This window comes from Limulus polyphemus, unplaced genomic scaffold (genome assembly GCF_000517525.1).
Source record: "Limulus polyphemus unplaced genomic scaffold, Limulus_polyphemus-2.1.2 Scaffold2181, whole genome shotgun sequence".
Lineage (NCBI taxonomy): Eukaryota > Metazoa > Arthropoda > Merostomata > Xiphosura > Limulidae > Limulus > Limulus polyphemus.
This window is the reverse complement of record NW_013667791.1, coordinates 106,829-107,526: the sequence shown is the minus strand read 5'-3', so window position 1 is coordinate 107,526 and position 698 is coordinate 106,829.

Below are 698 nucleotides of genomic sequence, written 5' to 3'. Positions count from 1 at the left end.
CCATTGTGCCCAATAGTTCTTTGTCACAGGGCTTAAGCTAGACACCTTCTCCAAAACAGGGCATAGAACACTTGCTTGTAGAAAATCAATTATTGGCTTTAAATCTTGGTCTTTCTCCTGTTCTGCTTTAATATCTATACTTGGTTCCCCCTTCACCATCATCAACTCCTTCAGTCACTTTGACTTCATCTTGATGGCACCTGGTTACTTCAACCTCTCTTTTGCACCAATCATTTTTTGCAGGGTCTTCGGCTCAGTCCTTTGGCATTTCCATGATATTTTCCTTCTCTATATTCAATATCATAATTATACTGATCTAACTTTCCGATCCAATATGCCAGTTGTCCTTCAGGGTTCTTTAATGATCTTAACCAGCGTAATGCAGCATGGTCTGTCCTGATGGTAAACCTAGCCCCATAGAGGTAAGGGTGGAAATATGTCAGACTCTTTACTAGAGTAACGAGTTCCCTTCGTGTTACACAGTAGTTCCTCTCGGGTCTACTCAGGACCCTACTGAAGTAGGCCACCACATGTTCGTTTTGGCCCACTTTCTGAGACAACACTCTTCTAATTCCGACATTACTAGCATCACAATCCAGTATGTACGGCAGTGAGGGATTTCGAAGTTTTAAAAGTGGAGCTGAGGCCAATTTTTCTTTCAACGTGTTGAAAGCATGCTGGCAAGAAACTGTCCATTC